Genomic DNA, 14,719 nt, shown 5'->3' with positions numbered 1-14,719 from the left:
GGAGAATCTGAGAGCAAAGCGAGTTGTTAAATTTCTAATTTCCATTCTCATTCATAGAGAAAAAAAAATATTTCAAAATTATTTGACATGCTTAGGTAATTGACAATTTTCTATCCTTCCTGAAGAAAGAATATTTTTTGTAAGGAATTAGTAGGGATTAGATACAGGAAAATTAATGAATGACACCTAAAACTAGGACAATAGTCCATGTCCATCCACTCCTAGCAATAGGAATGTATACTAGACATGAAGAGATCGGTTTTAAATAAATCCATAGAAACTATGCAAGAAATAATTACCTGGAAAATGTATTGAATAACCAGAATTTTCAACCAGCTAGATATCAATAGCAATACTAAGTCCATGTTAAAACAATTTGTGGTCAGATTGTAATGCTCCTTTTAATTTTTTACTAGCATAAAATTAAGCTATGCATTAAGTTAAGCTAGCAGAGCTCATGCAGTCCAGTCTGTAAAGTAAATTGACATTACTAATACAGTGAATTTTGAGATCTTTTTGATTCCCCTTCTTTATTGATAGATGCTCTGTTCCTTAAAAAAAAAACCCAAAAAACCCAAACAAACAAAAACAAAATAAAAAACAACCAACAACAAAAGACAGTATTTATTTTTCATACGGAGGTCTGCAGCAAATCACTGCTAGTTGAAAGTAAATTAACTTGGCTTGTATTTTGAACAAACTTTTTTTTCCACTTTTTAATTTTTCACATCACCTAGATATCTTCCTGCATTAATCCAAGCCCAGCCCCCTTTTTGCTTCACACTTCTACCATGTTTAATCACTTTGTTTGGTTTTTGGGTTTTTTTATGTGCAACACTGATTGGTTTCACTGCTGTTACAAAAATTTGAGGAGAAAATTTCTATTTAGCAGAGTTTGCAGCAGGCAGGCCTACGGAGGGAAGCTGCCCAAAAGTATTGCTTCAGCAATTTCAGTGCTCATAGACTAGGATGTATTTTGACAATTTACAACCATTACTCCCCATTGTAGCTATGCTCCCTATTAGATTTTAAAACACCAAAGCATTCCATATACAGAATTTATTAAGTATTTTTTAAATGGTTTGTATAATCAAAAGTTGACAGCTGAAAAGGAAACTATTTGTCTGCAGTGTAGGACATGGAAATATTAATGTTTTCTTCAGAGTGCAACTGAAGCAATTACTGTTACAAATACTCAAGTTTACTATTTCATATATATGTCATTTTGGGATAGAATCATGCAAAAATTATTTATTATGTCTTCTCAGACTCCTTTGAAATACATATACATTCAGTTTAATTTGAAGCAGCTGTCACCACCGAAGTCTATAATCAATCTGAATTAAATAATTCTATTTCCTTCAGTAAGACTCTTAATAAGTTCTGTGATGGACTCTGTGATTTTTAAAAACTAATTCGTACAGAATAGGCATTTCCTCCTAATTTATTTGCCACCTTTCCAAAACCCCCAAAATAATCCCTGAGAAAAACAGAAATGATCTTTTGGATGTGTGAAATATTTGTAGACTAGAGATTGTTCCAAGTAAGATATTATAAAAAGAGGTGATGATCTAAATGCATTCTAGAGGACTTTAAGGTTTTAAATATAAATATGGTCAATGAAAATAGAATTTACAAAATGGCAAAAACTCTTCAGCAGCTGTTTTAATGCTAATATAAACTTAAGCATAACAGAGTGTATCAGAACATAATAAACTTTATTTTAAAATAAACCAAAAACTTATTTAAATTCACCGGAACACTTTGACATCCTACTGATGTCCTTATTATATATAATATTTTGGTTAATTTATTTGTGTAGATTGCTGTGATGAAAGCATTAGTTGAAGTTTGTTGAACTTGTTAATGGGTCAAGTTTCAGGATGTAAAACATCAAAGACACTTCACTTAACAATATTACTTAATTGGTTGTACAGCCTGGTATATTCTTTTTAACTTTTTAAAAATTTCTTTTTATACAACAGAGAATTTAGTAAGGTTCTTTGGTTGTTACTATTGGAAACAAGTTTAATTTTCTAAGGTTTGTTTGAAATATGAAATTGAGTTAAAAACCATGGAGTGCTTCATCATGTAGCTGTACAAGCTGAAGTTAGTTCTGCTATGCTTCTTAGCTTGTAGGAGATGAAAGTTACTCAGTTGTGTCCTGTGGTCTCTTAATCTCATTTTAGCAGCTTATGAATCAATTTATTTTCTCACATGAAAAGAAATACTTTCACAAGTGGTTATTTAATATATAATAGTCATGTATTTGCAACTGATATAAATTTAATCTAAAAGTCTCGTCTGTTGTTGCTAAATAATCAGTCACATAAGACTGGAGAGTTTGTTGTGGCAATAACTATGGCAGTAGCCCATATCTAAACCCATTTTAAATACCTGAAGTGAACCATCATTCATTCTGCTGACTCCTTTTGCAGTAAGCTATACATTTCTGATGTCATATTAAGATACTACCACTTTAATTATAGGGCATGTTTTATGGAGACTAGATTGCATAGGTTTTTGGTCTATGTCAAGCTACCTATTTTAAGTGAGAGTATAAAATCTTTTTTACATAGGAATAATAAAATTTTGATCAGGCAGAGAAGTGAAATCTTAGAGTAGTCTTTTGAAATTAAGATTACCTTTGACCATACTACTTTTTGGTAAACCGTAACATAATTAAGATATAGAAACATTAATGTTGCTCCGCAAACAAAGAGCAAACAAAACTGAGTGTTCTTTAATTAATCTTTTTTTTGGGAATCAGAACTAATGTGAGAAACAGCCTCTTGTAGACCATTTTGAGACGGAACCAGCACCTGGGAATGATGCACCAGATTTAACCCAATTTGCACCAGATTTGTGTTAACTGTTTTAACACAATTATTAATAAAATAGATTAATTATTTTCTCTTTTATTAAGGATCTTTGGGCTAAATAATACTATTAACTTTTTACTGACAGTAATTTTCGAAAAAATTCTGAACTGTAAAGAAGAAAACAAAGGTGACCAGTAAAAAGTGGAAATCTTTTCAACTTCCAACCCACTTTGGTAGAACATACTATTATTAGATCAATAGATTTCATTTAGAGCCAAATTTTAAATTGTATGAACTCACCCTGCTGATTTCAGTGAGAGCTCAACATGCACATCTGCAGGCAGAATTTGACTTTTTAAGTATTGTTAATCTCTCATCTTGGTTTCTGATAGCCTGCTGAGAGAGCTGACTAATACATGTATAAAGACTTGTCTGTCGTTTTATACCTCTTGAAGTTCAGCACTGAGGTCAGACCAGAACGTTTTTGAGAGATTGCTCTTTATCAGTTTATCAGAAATAAGAATGGGACTTGAGCTTTTAGAAAGAGAATTAAACATTAATGTTTAAATGCCTAAGTGGCATGGCTATTGCAGGGACTCTAGCATTTAACATGGCTTTTTGTTTTGTTTTAAGTTGGTCATGTAAACGCAGCACATGTAGGTATTAGACTGATGTTCGAGTATCAACATTCCTGGACATGTCGTTAAACCAAAGATGCTCTTGAATCATTGTAATTCTGTTCAAAAGTCTTCTTTCTCTAATAACCCAGAAATGTAAATATTTATCCAAGGGAAAAAAAAAAATACAATGTGAGTAACACTTTCGTTTTTAGCATGGGACCATTTTATTCAGGATTTCCTAAGTGGATGTGGCTCAGGGAGGTGGGTGGCTAAAAGGAGAAAAAGTATATCCAAGGAGTATTTGTAACAGAAATCAGATCTGCTAAATATAGTCTGCTATTCAAACATTTATGCATAAAGCAAAAGGACATAGCAGAAGTGAATGTATAATATATGTTCAGTGAGACACGAGAGGAGGGAAAAGGGAGAAGCATTTTTTTCCATGAAGATAAGTTTGCCAACACCACGTTTTTAATGAAATCTTTTCTTAAAACATTGATTCTCCTATTCCTGGGAAGGTATTTTGGTATTGCAACTATCAACTGTGCAGATTCTCTAATGATAATGTTACTATGACATGGGCAAATCAATTTATCAAGCTCAGTAATTATTTAGGGACTGCTTGAAGTGAGGAGTGCAATGCATGTTAGATTGCCTGGGATGTTTATCAGTGACCCATTGTGCTATGCTTTTCTCTTTTTAATCTTTATATATTTAAAGACTAATAGAGTTTTATTTCATTTTTATGTCTAAGGTTAACCCATAATAAAACCTTATAATTGCTACTTAGCACTGTTATAGTGCTTCTCATGTTCCAGATGGCATGAGTTAATCTTCTCATCTTCTTTCTGAGACTGCAATAGAAGTAGTATTATCTCAAATTTACAAATAGGGCAATTGAATCAGTGAAACTAATTTGTCCAGACAGCCATGTCACTCAAATTATTTTTATTCTCTTCAGCTTTTACTTGCAAATTGTTTTATTTTAGTTGAGTTCAATTATACAGAGGATTAAGAATGACAATTTTCGTTGGTTTCAGCAGGAGCCACAGCTATTCATTTCCCAAAGCCACAGCCTGTTCTCCCTCAAGACGTGGCAGGGCAACCTGACACCCAGAAGGGTTTCAGCCTGAATGCCTGGGAAGGTGGGCACTGCTCCTGATACAGTTTCCCAGCCTGTGTCTGGTGCTGTTATAAAAAATAGATTTGGTTCTTTTTTTTTTCTTTTTTTTTTTAAACTGTCTCCTTTTCAGCATTCAATGTTAGTATTCTTTCTTCCTAACTTAGCTTTAAAAGTAAATTGTTCTTGCTTGTTTGCTACTAAAATCTGCTGTTAGAACTGAATTCCCTTGTCTGGCATTGTTGAAGGATGTTCTTATTAGACATAAGTTCAGGAATTTCCACCTCAAGATTTTGACTTGGGGTTTTACCTATGCCCACTCTCCACACATCATACAGTGGTGGTGAAAAGATGACAATGGAAATTACAATATTAATTCAGGAATTGGAAAATGTAGCTTTCAGCAAAATACTTGAACTCATCTGATCTGCGTTCTTCTGGATGTTAGAGACTGGATGGACTGTAATAACTTAACTGTGTTAAGCTCTATAAACAACTTTATTCCCCTCATTAGAGGTAGCAGTAATCAACTTTATGAGTGAAAATATTATTAGATATATACATGGAAAATTTAAAGATATGTTGGCATATTGTAAGGAATCTTTCATGTTGGGGAGAGGAGAAAACAAAGATTTATTTTAGAATTAATAATAAAGATCTGTATACACTTTTTGTTGGAAAAGGCAGGAGAAGTTTTTGAAGCTTCTTGTCTGAATTCTTTTAATGTTGATTGAGTGTCAAAATACAATCTATGTCTTAGTAGTGTCTATGCTAAATTTTTGTATGACCATGCAAGGAATCCATATTTTTTTCTCCTGAGGTACAGGATCTGCTCGCTGATGTCTGAAAGCTGGAGGTTGATTGTGTATATCTAATACATGTTGTTCACGAATTAACTAATAGAGATAGATAATGTGTTATTAATGGTTTAAAAACAGGTTTAGCTGAGGCACAACCTAAGAATATATATGTTTTCACGTGCTTTTAGCTTTAATAATACTGAATGAAACAATTCTAAAGGAAAAATTTCCTTTGTAAAAATTCCCTTATATTTTCTGTGTCCTTCATGTAGTGTGTCAGACTTTCAGATTACACTTTGAAATGCTTCAGGTTACTTACAGTTCCTAGGTACATCATCTCTTGATTGCCAAATTGGCTTCTTGGTTGCAAAGTAACTGACTTTGATTACATGGAAAAATTGGTGCAGAACTGTTTATGAACACTTTAGCTCTGCCCTGCCATGGTTATAGTTGTTCTAGTCAAGTGAATTACAAGCTAAATTTGCTCATTTACTTTTCCTCCTCCATGGAGGAAAACACAATTTCAAAATAAATGGCAAGACAGGAGCATAGATTGTATCTGTTCAGGGGTCATAAAACTGCATATCAGCTGTTGATTTAAAAAAAATAATAATCAAGAATTCATAGTAACAAAGTAATATGTGTTTCGCAACATGGGCATCTCTTTACTAGTGTGCTTCTGTTTATTAAATTAGACATCCTACTAATTAAATAGTTTTTTTCTAGAGATAACATTGTTACAGATCATAACTTTCAGAAAATAAGATAATTAATACCTAGCATTAGTTCATTTTTCATTTTTTCTATTCAAATTTTAATATCCTTATTTTTAAGGAAATACTGAGTTAGTCTTCCAAATTGTAGGAAATAACTTTTGTATTTGTAAATGTATTGTAAAATGTAATATTTTGTCAGATTTGGAAATATAGAATTCAGAATAGGATAGGCCTAAAGGACATTTGATTGTCTCTCCTCTCATGTCTTCTGATTGAACTATTTTTATGCGAGAAGAGGATTTATATTCTACTCTAGTGCATTCTTGCTTGGACGCTTATAAGTTTATAAAAATATATAGAATGGAAAATCAAATCAGCTAAAATCCATTTTGTTTCAACACTGACTTTCCCCAGGAAGATGAGAATCACATAAAAATACAGTGTGAGTTTAAAAGGAAGCTAAGTGTAGCATATTGAGCTAGCAGCTGACATTCCCAGTTTTCAGTGAAATTTGAATCAGTACACTAAACCCATCAGAGAAGAAATGGACTCATTTTGAATGAAAAAGATAGAGACTGTTAAACTGTCTTGGGTACCATATATCAGTTTGTTCCACCTTGCACGGTTTTAAATAGAAAACCTGAAGATATGCTCTGGTCCGCAAACAATTCTCCACTTGGACACCAAGGAAACTGAGGTACAGAAATGTCAGCTCTGGGAACCTGCTGCAGCCCATGTGTAAGACAGCTGCTCACCTCACTGTGCAAATGGATCCTGCTCTGATTCAGCTGCAGCTGCTGCTGGTATAAAAAAGCCCCACAACACAGATTCATCTGACACAGGAGAGCTTTTCTTCCTAAGCCATATCATATTTTCATTGTTGTGCCAGATGTCATAGAATCATAGAATGGTTTGGGTTGGAAGGGACCTTAAAGATCATCTAGTTCCAACCACCCTGCCATCAGCAGGGACACCTTCCACTAGACCAGGTTGCTCAAAGTCTCATCCAGCCTGGCCTTAAACACTTCCAGGGAGGGGGCATCCACAACTTCCTTTTCTGTCTCTTTCATTGGTTATGAGAATTGAGGTTTAACATAAGACCTATGCTAGCAGAAGACTCTTCTATATGAGGGAATTCTTCAAGAAAATGCCAGGCTGACATGAGGCCACCACCCTAAATAAGTGCCACTCAGAGACTAGGGAAACTGATTTTCTTTGTAGGAACAGTTGGCATTTTCTTGAAATCTGCTTCATATTAAGTGTTAGAAACATCAATGGTGGAACACATAAGGGGATGGACTTTTCATTATCATAATTCTGGACATATATGAGTCCCAATGGGATGCAGCCACGACTGCTGAATGAGTTGGCAGAAGTAATTGTGAGGCCACTCTCAATTGTCTTCAAAAGGTCATGGCAACTGGGAGAGATTCCTGAACCCTGGGAGAGAGCAAGTGTCACTCTTGTCTTCAAGAAGGGCAGGAAGAAGGACCCAGGGAACTACAGGTCAGTCAGCCTCACCTCAATCCCCAGAAAGGTGATGGAGCAACTAATTCTTTAAACTATCTTCAGGCACATAAGGGACAAGAAAGTTCTGTTGGAGGCAAGTCTCTAGTAGGGTATCACGGTGGTTGATATTTAGTCAATATAATTTCATATCTGCAATAATGAACTGGACCCTGGGACAGAGAGCACCCACAGTAATTTCACAGATATACAAAAGTGGGAGGAATAGCCAACACACCAGACGGTTATACTGCCATTCAGAGGGAACTTGACAGCATGGAGAATTGTGTTGAGAGGAATCTCATGAAGTGCAACAAGGAGAAATGCAAAGTACTGTGTCCTGGGAAAAACCACCCCCAGCAACAGAACACACTGAGGACCAACTGGCCAGAAAGTAGCTCTGTGCAGAAGAACCTTGATGTCCTGGTAGACAAAAAGCTAACCATAAGCCAGAAATACACCCTAATGACAAAAAGCCAACAGCATCCTGGGTTGCATTAGACAGAGCACTGTCAGTAGGTTGAGGCAGGTGATCCTTCCTCTCTGCTCAGCCCTGGTGAAGACACATCTGGAGTGCTGGGTCCAGTTCTGGGCTCTCCAGTACAAAAGAGATACAACAAGATATATCACTGGAACAAGTCCAGTGCAGGGCCGCAAATATGGCTACAGGACTGAAGCATCTTTCCTGTGAGGAGGGACTGAGAGAACTGGGACTGCTCAGCCTTAAGAAAAGGTGGTTTGAGATCTTATCAACATGTATAAATACCTGATGGGAAGGAATGAAGAACAGGAAACCAAATTCTTCTCAGTACTGTCCACCAACAGAACAAGAGGCAATAGGCACAAATTAAAAAACATGAAATTCCGTCTGAATACAAGAAGACACTAGTGGGTGACCAAACACTGGAACAAGTTTCCCAGAGAGGTGGTGGAATCTCCATACTTGGGGACATTCAAAACCTGATTGGACATGGTCCTGGGCAACCTGCTTCTCACCAGCCGTACTCTGAGCTGGAGGGCTGGACTAGGTGATCTCGAGAGGTGCCATCCAACTTCAGCCATTCTATGATTCTGTGTTTCTGCAATAGCAATGTTAACTCTATTTTTAGGAATTCTGGATCTTGTACTTGATTTCTCATTTCCTTTTAGAGATAATTAAAGTTATCAGTATGTTCAAATAAAATGACATGCTATAATAATTAATTAAATCTTCCTAGGCTATAACCTGTCTACAAAATCATCAATACAATAAACCCATATTACCCATCCACAAAAACAAGAGATTGATGATAAATCAATTTGCTAATTTCTCAGTTATCATTAATCTTTTCTATTTAGAATCTTTTTTTTCCCCCTTTTTAAAAGGATAATAAGAATTTTTAAAAATTTCTTGGATTGAGGCTGGTAAAAAATGAACTTTAGTGAAAGAGGATACTGTCTCTTGAAGTCTTGCCTTTACTGTCCCTGCGAGAAAGTCGCTTTGGGAGCACTTTTGAGTTCTCATGTTGTGCTCAAAGCAAACCTATATAGTGTTCAAATCAAAGCCCGGTGTTGCTATACTTGACAGTCTGTAAAATCTGAGAAGAAAAAGTAGAGATTACACCAAATGGCATCTGAGCCTGTTTCATCCACAACTAAAAAGACAGAGACTTTTCCAGAAGCTAGTGTTGAACATTTACAGTATTTATTGCATTAGTAAAATGAACTTGGTCTTTTTTAACTTCTCTTTCCAACAAGAGAAGGATATTACTGTATATGTACTGCTGAGATCCATGGTTCCTTTTTCCATGAGTGTGGGAAACATTCATGAGTCTTCATCTTTACTAATGTGTTCAGGATGAGGAGACTATAGTTGGAAACCAATGTCATGCTGTATTTGTAGTGTAATTGTTTATACATAGTCTCGCAGAGATTTTTCTAATCTTGTAAACATAAATCTAAGTGTTAAGGCTACATGAAGGACAAAGTAGCACAAAAATTAATCTACTCCAAAACTATTTTTTACAGCAGAAATCTTTCAGGTATATTCCAATAGGAATAGTGACTGTATTTTAACTTGTCATTGAAAAGCTTGATCACTTGTTTTAACTTTGGGATTGAACAATTGTGTAACAATTGCAAGTAAGTAATTATTAGATGGTATCTAATACAATTTATTTAGTGCAATTTTTAAGACAAATAGAGCTAAACTCTGTCCCAGTACTACTGCAGTGTTTATAAGAGTATATGATGTTGTATCTGCATGCTGTTATTTCCCTTTTATCAGTGTGATGAATGCTAAGGAACAATGATTTCTTGCTCTTGATATAGCTGCATAATTGCTATTTGTTCTGGCAAGGCACTGTTCTGGACTACATCGAAAACTATATGGTCAGTGTTGGGATCGAGGAAGGAACATAGTAAGAGTAAAAAGCAATTTTAATGACCCACTGACATTACAGTAGGAAATTCTACTGACTTACAGTGGGAAACAATAAATAAAGGCAGTATCTTATTTTCTTTCCTCTGTATAAGGAACAAGTACTGTTCTGATAATATACTTCCTTCTCAGGGTATATTTTCCAAGTGGTATAGTGGGATTTAGTCACACTACTCCATTAAATCTAGTGGGCCAGAAGTTACAAGCACTTGATTTAATTTTGGTTGGTTTCCTGAATTCTGTGTTTGACTTCTTAGTGAGCTGTTACATATGTGGTTGAGGGAGAGAGGGGTTAAGAAATTGAAAGTGTACGTTGTAGAGTCAGTGTTCCTTCCTGAATTTTCAGTTGAGTTTTGCGATGCAAACTCCTTGAAGCTGACAAAGTATATAATATCTCTATTGTTATTGAAATAAGCTTGTTTACTATTTATTCCCTCTTCCACTCAAATGATTCATGAATTTCCTTTCATATTTCATGGAACTGATTTATGTATCCAAGAAAACAAACCCTTTTCATAGCTTTGACAAAAGCTATTTCCCTTTTGTGAATCTTTAATTTAAAGACCTAGGCTTTTTTTATTTTATCTCTCTTCTGAACATTGGGCAGCCTTCCAAAGGGAAAGTCTGTGTTTTTCTATGTGTCAGGGATCATTAAATAAAAGAAAGAAAGAAAGAAAGAAAGAAAGAAGAAAAAAAAAAAACAAAACAACAAAACACCAGTATAGCATGTGAAATGTGGAAAGAAGGATATCTTAAAAAATTCTAATCATATTTAAACAAATAATCAAATTTTCATTAATAGAGGTGAGGGCTATGTGGTATTACTGCCTTGGAACAGGATACCCAAAGCACAAGGATATTTAATGGAAAATATGTAGAAAAGGACCTGCAAATAATTTGGGGCCGTTTAGCCTGTGTATTCTAAAATATGTGAGAAACCAATCTGCAATTCCAAACACTAGCCTAGAATCTTTTTGGATTTGAAGTTCCAGCCCTAAATAGATAATATATAACATTAGGAAACACCAAGAGGATAGCTGGTAAGGACGAGATTGGACTTCAGACTGAGAAGTGCAAGTTGAAAACATTGCTATCATAATAGGAATCATTATGAACTAAAGGTCAGCATCTCTGCAGGGACAAAAAATAACCCAAAAAATCCACCACAGCAATGTCCAGTTTTCAGAAGGGAAGCCACACACAAATGAGGAAGCCTGCTGAAAAGGAACCAAAAGGGCAAAGTATGTGAAGACAGCATGGGGACACTGTACTGGAAATTGAAAAGAAATCCATGCTGTCAAAATGGACTCTTATAAGACCTAGAAGATGGAGTTGCTAAAAAAAAGAGAATAAAACAAGGTATTTGAAACAAAAATACGTAGAACAAATTGTCATGATTAAGAGTGTCAAATCACTAGAACCAGATGACTATTCAGTCAAGCATTCTCATGGAAGTATAAAATAGCTGTAACTAGTGACAGTATTTTCTTGTTTAAAATTAGGGGGGGTTTGAGGAATGGAAGGTGACAAATGTGGTGATAGTTTTTAAATAGTACATCTGGTCAGGCCTGTGGACCTACAGACCAGGAAATTTGGGGAAAAATATACTGTAAAAGAGACAACAATGTAACTTTTGTAAAAGTAGGTATGCCTCGAAGGAAACATGAGCATAACATTAAGGGGGCGTAGGCTATTTGGCATTCCGCAAGGATTTTAAGAGGGTCTTTCAGCAAATAAACCAAGTTCCTGTGGGATAACAGAGAAGGTCTTCATGTGGGTAATAACCAGTTATCTGGTTATTTCCTGTAAAAGTTGAAAAATAAAAGCCGGTGGTCAGTTTTCCCAATGAGAGAGATGATTGTGCTCCAGAAGGTAGGTAAATGAACCAGAAAGGAAAAATAATAATGCAGTGGCACATCTTGTTGGTGATACAAATCTGTTCAAAGTACTTAAGATGAGAACAGATTGCAAACAGCTATAGAAAAACCTCACAACACTGACTGGCATCAAAGTGATGGCAGATGAAATCAAATGCTGATAAATCTCAAGCAAAGCATGTGGAAAAAGCTGTCCCAACTTTACATGCACAGTAATGAGCTCTACTTTAGCCCTTTTAAACATTCCTTCAGTACTCATGAAACAGGTCTTGGAATAGTAACAGACAGTCCTTTGTAAACATCACTCATGAGTGTTCAGAAAGCCAAATGAAGTGCTAGGAATTACTGAAAAAGCAGAAAATATTGTGATGCCATGGTGTAAGTCCCTGTTGTATTCATATCATGTATATTGTGGGCAGTGTTTTGGATCCCCAATCTAAAAAGGATTATATCAGATTAGATAAAATGTGTGGAAAGCTCCTATACAAGGACAGAATAAATGGAGTAGGAATGGGGTTTGTCCTGTGTAATTTCACATCTGCCGGGTAGCTGTCTGCGTGTGAGCTAGTTGCCTAGGCTCCCAATATAATCAATGAAAATCTGCTCAGTTCAGTTGTTGTAATTCAGAATGTGATTCATGCCATCCTATAGTAAAACCTTACATGACACTCAACCCTTGTTTTTGGTTAGCTATTGAATATAAAGGGACCATATGGCGACTTGCTTAGATGTAAATACCTTATAGATACCCAGATTTAATCGAATATATTCAGTCTTTGTATCTTAAACATGGAAGAAGGAAAAAATATGATGAATGGTTTGTAGAATCTGCAAAGGCACAAAGTCCATTAGGAGTGGTTGATCACTGTCTCTCATGAGCTAAGGATTAAAGGTTGTCTCAAATGGGTCTTAAGTAGTAAGTTTAAAAAAAGCAAAAAAGAGGTGGTTCTTCAACCTAAATATTGAGCTTACCATAGGGTATTTGAGATGGTAAAAACCTACATTAGTTCAAAAATCAAGTAGATAATTTAATGGAAGATGAATCCATTGATATCTGATTGACACAGAAATACAGCTTCTGACTTCAGAATCTCTGAGAGCAAAATTGCTGAGCTGGAAGAGTACAGCAAGGAGCAGGGAAGCTGATACTTTCCCTTACCTTCTTCCTTAAGCAATTGTTTTGGCTACTATCAGACAAGGGACAGCATGAGATGAGTTTTCCATCTGACTGATTATGGCTACTGTATGTTCTAGACTTTTAATATTTGGCTGGTTTGGGTGTCTGTGGTATGTGTCTTTTAGAGTTCTTGCTAATTTTCCAAGTCATTTTAAAATGTTTTCTAACAGTATTCAGTACTGTACGGATCATTTAAAATCCAATCTACCACCTACAGTATCACATACTATTGAAATTCTTTCTTGCATAAGGACAGTTATAATGAAGATAATTTTGAGCTGTTTCTCCTATCACTGTTCACGCTGAGAAGTCATTTATGTCCTGAGCAATTTAATTGGCTCAAATAGGTCTCTTTGTGGTAGTGGTACACTACTCACCATGTATATTTGTTTTTAAATTGCCAACAATATTGTTCTCTAAATTTTTCTGATATAAGCCTGTGATATGTATAGTATTTTTTATGCAGAAGGAAAAAAAATAGAAAAATTAATCAGTCTTACTGAGTTCCCAGCTAGAACTCAATCTAGCCACTGTCATAAGAGATAACAAAAAGTGTTTTTACAAATACATTAACAACAAAAAGAGAGCCAAGGAGAATCTCCATCCTTTATTTGATTTGGGGGTGAACATTGCCACTAAGGATGACAAAAAGGCTTAGGTACTTAATGCCTTCTTTGGCTCAGTCTTTAATAGTGAGACCAGTTATCCACAGGCTGAGTACTGACCAGTACTCAGTCCCCTGAGCTGGAAGATGGGGACAGAGAGCAGAATAAACCCCCCATAATCCAGAAGGAAGCAGTTAATGACCTGCTACACCACCTGGACACTCACAAGTCTATGGGGCCAGATGGCATCCATCCAAAAGGACTGAGGGAGCTGGCGGAGAAGCTTGCCAAGCCACTCTCCCTCATTTATCAGCAGTCCTGGTTAACAGGGAAGGTTCCATAGGACTGAAGGCTTGCCAGTGTGACACCCATCTACAGGAAGGACCGGAAGGAGGATCCAGGGAACTACAGACCTGTCAGCCTGACCTCGGTACTGGGCAGTACCAAGGAGTGCTGGGCAGATCATGGAGTGGTTTGTCTTGAGTGTACTCACATGGCACATGCTGGACAACCAGGGGATCAGGCCCAGCCAGCATGGGTTCATGAAAGGCAGGTCCTACTTGACCACTCTGATCTCCTTCTATGACCAGATGACCTGCTTAGTAGATGAGGGTAAGTCTGCAGATATTGTCTGCCTGGACTTTAGTGAGGCCTCTGACACTGTCTCCCACAGCACTCTGCTAGAGAAGTTGGTGGCTCATGCCATAGACAGGTGTACTCTTTGCTGAGTAAAAAACTGACTCTATGGCCACCCAGGGGTACTAGCTGATAGCCGTCTGAATATGAGTCAGCAGTATGCCCAGGTGGCCAAGAAGGCCAACAGGATCCTGGCCTGTATCAGAAATAGTGTGGCCAGCAGGACTACGGAAGTGATTGTGCCCCTGTACTCAGCACTGGTGAGGCTGCACCTTGAGTACTGTATTCAGTTTTGGGCCCCTTACTACAGGAAGGACATTGAGTTGCTGGAGCATGTCCAGAGAAGGCCAAAGAAGCTGGTGAAGGGTCTGGAGAACAATCCTTGTGAGGAGCAGAAGAGGGAACTGGGATTGCTTAGTCT

The sequence above is a fragment of the Antrostomus carolinensis genome, unplaced genomic scaffold (genome assembly GCF_000700745.2).
Source record: "Antrostomus carolinensis isolate BGI_N321 unplaced genomic scaffold, ASM70074v2 scaffold7074, whole genome shotgun sequence".
NCBI lineage: Eukaryota > Metazoa > Chordata > Aves > Caprimulgiformes > Caprimulgidae > Antrostomus > Antrostomus carolinensis.
The sequence above is the reverse complement of the archived record's forward strand: the minus strand, read 5'-3'. Positions refer to the sequence as shown.